The 7,500-nt window shown below is 38.2% G+C and overlaps 1 protein-coding gene across 1 annotated transcript in view; it reads left to right on the top strand.

Annotated features, from left to right (window-relative positions):
• Positions 1-7,500, top strand: part of LOC143034620 (limbic system-associated membrane protein-like) — a 931,930-nt gene that overhangs the window by 547,986 nt on the left and 376,444 nt on the right. The gene's annotated exons all lie outside the window — the stretch shown is intronic.

The following is a 7,500-nucleotide window of genomic DNA, read 5'->3' as shown; positions in this document are numbered from 1 at the left end:
TTTTATGCTTATTGACGCCAAGCTATTTTATTAATCTCTTTGCTATGCCGTTGACTATGGAGTGCTTATGTGTTTAACTAAAATCTTAATAACACAGTATCTCAACAAAGGATAATTTGTGAAACAACAAAACGAGACCAGGCCAATTAACAATAATCTCTTTTAACCATAAGGAATCCTAAAGGTAAATATCGTTCTTTGATGGGATTAGAGACGATGTCCTTAGTTATTTCAAGTTCACTGAATTTGCTGATAATAGGCAGAAAAAATATCAGGATTGCGTCATTGTAGAAAATTAGTTAACTGCGATAGGCTTAGACTAGTAAAACTTAGCTTAATAAAGTGTGGACTTCTCTCGTGACATTCCTATTCGTTTGGTAATTTTGTTAGATATTTACAAAGAGTGTAATGAGGAATAGACATTTGGGAATGGATGCTAAGATCAGACTGTATGAAGGAGTGATTATGCCAACAGCACTGTATGGGGCAGAAACATGGAACATAAGAGAAGAAGAGAGAAGGAGTTTGAATGTGTTTGAGATGAGGTGTCTGAGAAGTATGATGGGAGTTACTAGGCTAGATAGAGTGAGAAATGAGGAGGTGAGGACGAGAACAGGGGTGGAAAAGGAGCTGGGAGATAGGGTTGATGAAAGAATATTAGGATGGTTTGGACACATGGAAAGAATGAGTGAAGAAAGACTAGTAAAAGAGGTGTGGAAGGCAGATGTGGAGGGAGTGAACAGGAGGGGACGTCCTAGGATGAGGTGGATGGATGGGGTGAAGGGGGCTTTGGGGAAGAGGGGAATGTCTGTTGAGGAAGGACGGGAGAGGACAGAAGACAGGGGTGAATGGAGAATGGTTGTATATGGATGATGTTGTGATAGCATGAAGTGGAATGGGGGGTGAGGTAGTATGTGTGAGCAAAATTTGACGCAGCCCGAAGGGATTTCTCCCCGTCCTCTCATTTTATGCAATGGGGGGACGGAGAGGGGTTGTCGCCGATTTAATGAAGCGGCCTTGCTGTGGATGTGCTGTGTCTTGCGATACTGCTTCTCACCCAGGGCAGTGGACAAGGTGCAGGGATGACCCGTCATTCAGGAGGTGCTAAGATAAGAGGGAGGGTGGAGGGGTGTGGAGTGTATTCAGGGATGGAATGGGTGGGAATGATTTTATGCCTTTTCCTTTTTGGCTACCCCCCTTGTAAGGGGGAAAAAGTCTTGGTATATGTATGTATGTATGTATGTATTTACAAAGGATTACAAAAGAATAGCATGACGACAGGAGACCTTTTGGTCCATAGCTAGGTCGGATAAAAAAAAAACAATAAATAAAGAAGTACATAAATAAATAAAATAAATAAATAATGATAAATAATAAACAACAAATAACAATAATCTATATAATATAAATAGATAGCAAAAATAAACAGATATATTATAATAACTAAGTAAATAATAATAGAAAGGGGGCAGGTATTACAGTACATTTCTTAGGTGCTTATCGTAATGAATCTTAAAACTTCGAACTGTGCCTCAGCAAGAAGTTTATTTCATTCATTGACTACGAGGTTGGCGAAGTAGTTTCTACCCACTTCTAAATTAAATCTAATTCCTGACAGTGTGTGTGTGGTGTGTGTGTGTGTGTGTGTGTGTGTGTGTGTGTGTGTGTGTGTGTGTGTGTGTGTGTGTGTGTGTGTGTGTGTGTGTGTGTGTGTGTGTGTGTGTACGCGTTTCTTATCTGGTTCACATTCAGTGTGAAAGTTTCGTCAAATTTGATGATGTCAGTTCCCTTTAGAATCTTAAAGATCTGTATCAAATCACCCCTGAGTCTACGCTTTAAAGAAAAATAGATTCATAGGTTTTAGTCGATTTTTAAGTGATTTGTTTCTGATATATGAAATCGGTTTTGAGGCTCGTAGTTGTACTTCTTCCAATCCAGGAATATCCTTGGGATTTGTTGGCCATACGGAAACAGCATATACCAAATGTGGACGAACTAACGATTTATATAGCTTGTTAATGACAGGTGGACTTTTAAAGTCAAAAGATCGCGCAATCAGTCCTAAAATATAATTTGCCTTCTCTGAGGCGGAAATACAATGCTTAGATGATTTGCGATCATTACTGATAATTACGCCGAGATCCTTCTCCTTATCCACTTTTGTTAACGACTTTCCATATAACATGCAGTCGTACTTATTGTTGTTTTTTTACCTATATACTCTATCTTATTCCCACTTGGCAGAGATAATTTGTACAGAAACAAAGATTCCCCATATCATATACAATAAGAATGATAACTTATATCTTGTAAAACAAACAAAAAGAGAATAAAACTTATTCTGAAAAACGTGAAGCCAACTTTGTAACAGAGACGACCATTACTCTATTGGGTTGACCAACATAATGCCCATCATTAACCTCTCCATTGTAATACAAGTCCAGATTGACTGACCTACATCATCGAATGGAGAAAAACACGTGATCAACTCTCTCAGCAATCAGTAAATGCATCGATTGATGAAGCTGGCTTACGATGAACACTGTATAGCATATATCTATGTCACGGGTAATTACTGAAGTGAATGTAGACAACTAATATTAATTTTCACCTTTCTCTTGTAGTCCTGATGACCCTCTATGCTAGAATAAAAAAGAAAATGGACATATATACGTTGTCTGCAATGGAAAATATTAATATTTTTGAAGACTTGGAGGGATTTTGTTTTCATTCTGATTAATGGATTTCAGTTAATTACAGGTGATCATAGGGAGAATACGTGGTAACAGAGAAGCACAGGGAAATTAAGCATAGAACACTTATGCAAAGAAAAAAGAGATAAAACTAAAAATGCCTAAATGAACAAAGCGAAGAGAAAAGAGAAATAATGAAAATCATGAAGTTGTGCGTATTTTTATAAAACAATTCAATAGATAGATAATTAATCAAACATAAAAGATAAAAAAAAGATACATGAGTAGGTAATGAGAATATAGACATATGAATGAGATGATAAAAATGAGCAAATAAATGAGTGTGTATGTGAACATGCGTGTGTGTGTGTGTGTGTGTGTGTGTGTGTGTGTGTGTGTGTGTGTGTGTGTGTGTGTGTGTGTGTGTGTGTGTGTGTGTGTGTGTGTGTGTGTGTTATTTAGTTTTAGTTTTATTACGAGCATCCTCTTCCCTCTCCTTCTCCTTGTCTATTATAGTTTTCATCTCTTCTTGTCCCCTTTCCCTCTTTCCTCCTCATCGTTCTCCCTGCCTCCTTCCCCATTTTCTCCTTCCCCATTTTCTCCTTCCTCATTTTCTTCTTCCCCATTTCCCTGTGGCTCAAACGTTCTCTCTCACCCTTTACTCTCGTTATCTTCCCTTTCTCGTCTTACGTCTTATCATGATTTCTCAACAATATTAATTTTTCATTTTTTATGTCGCTTAATTTCTCCGTTTAGGCTTTCTCCTCTCACCTCTTCCTTCGCCCTACCCTCTCATAACCTCTCTCTCTCTCACTTTCCCCCAAAATACCCCTTCCCGTCTCTCACCTTTAGCTCCAGAACCCACCCACCCTTCTCCTCTCTTAGCTAACATCATCTTCCTTTCCCTATATAACACCCCCAGAATCTACCCCTTTGATAAAGTGTGTCAACAGGCATTGTATGACCACGTCCAGTTTCGTTGGGTTAGTTCCAGTTCACGCGGGATTGTCTTGGGCGAATGAGAGAACGACACGGGCAGATGGACTCGTCAGAGGGTCTCTGCATGACTTGTCCTCTTTCTCTGCATGACTTGTCCTCTTTCTCTGCATGACTTGTCCTCTTTCTCTGCATGACTTGTCCTCTTTCTCTGCATGACTTGTCCTCTTTCTCTGCATGACTTGTCCTCTTTCTCTGCATGACTTGTCCTCTTTCTCTGCATGACTTGAGGACTTGTCCTCTTTCTCTGCATGACCTGTCCTCTTTCTCTGCATGACTTGTTTCTCTGCAAATTGTCCTCCTCTGCATGACTTGTCCTCTTTCTCTGCATAACCTGTCCTCTTTCTCTGCATGACTTGTCCTCTTTCTCTGCATGACTTGTCCTCTTTCTCTGCATGACTTGTCCTCTTTCTCTGCATGACTTGTCCTCTTTCTCTGCATGACTTGTCCTCTTTCTCTGCATGACTTGTCCTCTTTCTCTGCATGACTTGTCCTCTTTCTCTGCATGACTTGTCCTCTTTCTCTGCATGACTTGTCCTCTTTCTCTGCATGACTTGTCCTCTTTCTCTGCATGACTTGTCCTCTTTCTCTGCATGACTTGTCCTCTTTCTCTGCATGACTTGTCCTCTTTCTCTGCATGACTTGTCCTCTTTCTCTGCATGACTTGTCCTCTTTCTCTGCATGACTTGTCCTCTGTCTCTGCATGACTTGTCCTCTTTCTCTGCATGACTTGTCCTCTTTCTCTGCATGACTTGTCCTCTTTCTCTGCATGACTTGTCCTCTTTCTCTGCATGACTTGTCCTCTTTCTCTGCATGACTTGTCCTCTTTCTCTGCATGACTTGTCTTCTTTTTCTGCATGACTTGTCCTCTTCTCCTCAGTTTTCTCTTTCGTTATCTCCAACACTCTATCTCCAACCTGTGACCTCCAGTTATCCTTTCTCTCTTTTATTAATAATATTCTATCGTCATTTATAATTTCTGTTATTCGTCATCATTTTTATTTATTAATAATCTTATCTTTTTTATATTTATCTTTATTCTCCTCTACTTTTTAAGCCGTGAAGGACAAGAAACCTCGTTTTAAGGAGATTAAAATAAAAGTTAGTCGGAACAAATCTAAGTGAAAATAGAAATTTAGAATCGTTATAGTGTCAATTCATACCATCCATTATTATGCGAGCGGAAAATCCATCAGCCAGTTATTTGCTTTGTGTTAGATATAAAAGTGATCAAGCGTCATAGATCAATTGAATGTTTCGCCAATTAAAAACGACTTCAAGACAAGAATTGTGTTTTTATGGCCCTATACTTCTGCAACCAGATCAAGTGGTATTTAAAACGAGATCATAGCTACACGAAATGATGCACTTTTTGATTTCGCTCATTCTAGCCACCTTAATGAGGACCATGTGCTCACAGATACTCAAAAAAATAATAACACCAACAACCGAGTGTGGCTCTATCTCCAAGGGTTCGTGGATCTCATAACAAAATCATTTTTCGTGGATTTCAACCAGGCAACTAAAGCCAGCGAAAGAGGTGAGGATGTGATATTCTCTGCCTCATAGTTTTGTCAGACAGCCTGATTGACATCGAGATATCAAAACCGTGGACCGGCGTATGCGCGCTTGCTACACCTGAGGTTTCCAAACTCTGTTCGCGGGTTATTCATCTCATTTCCGTGGTTCCTTTCGGTAGTACGCAATTTAGGGTATTGACTATATGTCTACATGCAGTCTATAATTTTGGTACATTCCTACGGACTAAGTCGCCCGGGAATCTCTTATAAATAGAAGAAAAAAAAAAAAAAAAAAAGCGGACCAATTTTAGCTCCTTTCATCTCATTTCCGTGGTTCCTTTCGGTAGTACCCAATTTAGGGTATTGACTATATGTCTACATGCAGTCTATAATTTTGGTACATTCCTACGGACTAAGTCGCCCGGGAATCTCTTATAAATAGAAGAAGACAAAAAAATGCGGACAATTTTAGCTTTCACTAACCCTCCGATTTGGTGTTCTTATATATTAAGGCAACAGGGAAGGACTCACAGTAATTGATTTAAACTGAAAAAAAAAATTAAGAAGGAAATAGGCAACAATTGGTTTACCAATAGAGAGGTCAACGAATGGAATAGGCTTAGTAAACATGTAGTGAGCGCTGAAATTATCAGTTGTTTTAAGAAATGGTTAGACAACTTTATGGATGGGGATGACAAGTGGTAATGGACATGGAACTGCTTAGTGTAGGCCTTATGGCCTATTGCAGTCTCCTTCATTCTTATATTCTTATATGTGTTCCATAAGTTTCCGTGACTATCACTCCACCTCATCAGTGTGGTAGAGTCTCCAAGAATAGAATAAAGGCTTTGGTTATTGTTGACAAAATACATTTACCCTAGGGTGCACAATCTTTCAATATGGTGACAAAGGACACAGATTTTTTTCAGAGCTGAGCGCGTTCCTCGGCGCGTTCCCCTTTAGTTTGCCCGCGGTTAGCGTTCCCAAACTATTAAAGCAATATAGGTGCCGGTATAGTATGTGGCCTATCTTTTAGATGTGGCCTAACAAAAATTTCTTTGGTATAGTATGTGGCCTACCGGACTTTTTATTTCGGTATGAACCTGTCTCTTAAGCTTTGATAGTTTGGAAGCGCTAACCGCGGCCAAACTAAAGCGGAACGCACCTAGGAATCCGCCCAGCTGTTTTTTTTTTTTTTTTTTTTTTTTTTTTTTTTTTTTTTTTTTTTTTTTTTTTTTTTTTTTTTTTTTTTTTTTAAACCTATGTCAGGTGATTTCGTTATGTCCAAGAGCATCATCTATGAGGCATTAAATATTTCTGAATGAAATAGTTAAACATTTCTTAATGAAATTCTAGAACACGTTGACTGACTTAGGATATTTTATATTGACTAACGTGAAATTGATTCATTCTTTCCAAGGGTTGATGATGAATGTTTTCAGGCTTTGGGAGAAATATAGAGAATAAATCAAAGTTACACTAAATTCTCTGAATATAGGAAATGATTCATAAAGAACGACTCAAGAACAACAGGAGATAACAAAGGAGAAATATGATAGCAACATGACGAGGAATATAAAAAGAACAAAAGGAACAAAGAAACAAAGGCTTCAGTAGCTGATGACGTAGCTGCAACAGGTTTTTATTTGTCTTCAATATGCACGGAGGAAGTAACAGGATGACAGTTGACTACGGAAAAAAAAGTAAATTAGAAGGGGTCTGTGATCAAGGCGGGAGACAAATGACATATTATTAAATAGAGATAAAAAAGGGAAGGGAGAACTGGATGTCATTGACTTTAGGTAAATTTATTGGGTTGATTTCATAATGTTTTTGTTGATATTATTATTGTTGGTATTATTTTCATTGTTATTGTTATTATTTTTATTGTCGTTAGTATGTCATTGTCACTTCTCTTTTACCTTTGCTTTTCTTTTTATATCTTCTACAATTTTAATATCCATAATCTAATAAAAATTACCACGACAACAGCAACAGCAGTAGCAGCAGTAGCAGTAGTAGTAGTAGTAGTAGTAGTAGTAGTAGTAGTAGTAGTAGTAGTAGTAGTAGTAGTAGTAGTAGTAGTAGTAGTGGAAGTGGTAGTACTGGAAGTAGTAGCAGTAGTAGTGGTAGTAGTAGTAGTGGAAGTAGTAGTAGTGTAAGTAGTAGTAGTAGTAGTAGTAGTAGTGGTAGTAGTAGTAGTAGTAGTAGTAGTGAAAGTAATAGTAGAAGTAAGAGTAGAAGTAATAGTAGAAGTAAAAGTAGAAGTAGTAGTCGTAGTAGAAGTATAA

This window comes from Oratosquilla oratoria, chromosome 17 (assembly GCF_046742065.1).
Source record: "Oratosquilla oratoria isolate Oo_2021 chromosome 17, ASM4674206v1, whole genome shotgun sequence".
In the NCBI taxonomy this organism is placed as follows: Eukaryota; Metazoa; Arthropoda; class Malacostraca; order Stomatopoda; family Squillidae; genus Oratosquilla; species Oratosquilla oratoria.
The sequence above is the reverse complement of the archived record's forward strand: the minus strand, read 5'-3'. Positions and strand labels throughout refer to the sequence as shown.